The sequence below is a fragment of the Amblyomma maculatum genome, chromosome 9 (genome assembly GCF_055883805.1).
Source record: "Amblyomma maculatum isolate TAMU_Amacu chromosome 9, ASM5588380v1, whole genome shotgun sequence".
NCBI lineage: Eukaryota > Metazoa > Arthropoda > Arachnida > Ixodida > Ixodidae > Amblyomma > Amblyomma maculatum.
The window spans coordinates 31,952,117-31,953,125 of record NC_139352.1 but is presented as its reverse complement, the minus strand read 5'-3'; positions in this window follow the sequence as shown (position 1 = coordinate 31,953,125).

The following is a 1,009-nucleotide window of genomic DNA, read 5'->3' as shown; positions in this document are numbered from 1 at the left end:
AACATAAGGGAATTATCTGCACAAGCAGAAAGTCAAGGGTTCGCCACCGTTTGTACGCGTTCTTCTACCTTGTGTACTGAACTGAATAAGTTTCCGCGTTGTGCTGCCAATATCCTAGAAGCCCATAAAAACGGACTTAGTTTGGCCTCTGTTATGACGACTAATTAGGCCGCGTGTTTCGATTGACAATGTTTTACAGACAGCATTTCGCTTTCTGAAAGCACCTCGAGATCCGTACAACATAGTGTAGGATACTTAGGCTGCGCTTTCTGGGCGTCATTTACCCATTTTGCAGAATCCACTTGCGGATCCTCGTTCGTGTATATGCCCAGTTTGCTAGTAGTCTAACAATTAATCCCTTAGTTTATGTGCCTATAATTTGACTACAAGTACTCATAAGCACGCAGTATGAGGCTAGCTTAATATATGAAAGACAATTCGACAAACATACGAAGCCTCACTATAACCAAACCGCAAAAATGCGCCTGCTGCTCTGGAGCCAGCGTCCTAAACGTAATCCAAAGATTATGCAAGGCAGGATTCTAATCTCACCCTTTCATTCCAAAGCCGTAGCCGCAGTTAGTGGCTCCTGTAAAATTAATCATATCATGTAGTGAACTGACGACACATAACCTGACTACTACTCAGCGCGTGGACATGCCACCTTCCACAGCGATATCTCACATGCATGCCCATGATAGGGACATTTTTTAACCTACACCAGCTACACTAGTGTAGGAAATCTCCTATACCTACAATGACTTTTTGCTCCACTGGTGTAGCTGGTACAGATTAAAAACAAATGGCCCTAATGTGTCGCTCGCAACGGCGATGTCGAATGCACCGACGCCGACGCTGTTTGAAAACAGGAAAATAAACGAAACAAAAGTTCATCATGTTTGGGCTCTTACCACTTAACTTTGTCGGGCTCATTCTACTCATAACCGAACAGATTACCTTAAGGAAGCAATCTCAGCAGAAACACTAGAACATTGGCGCACGCATCTGT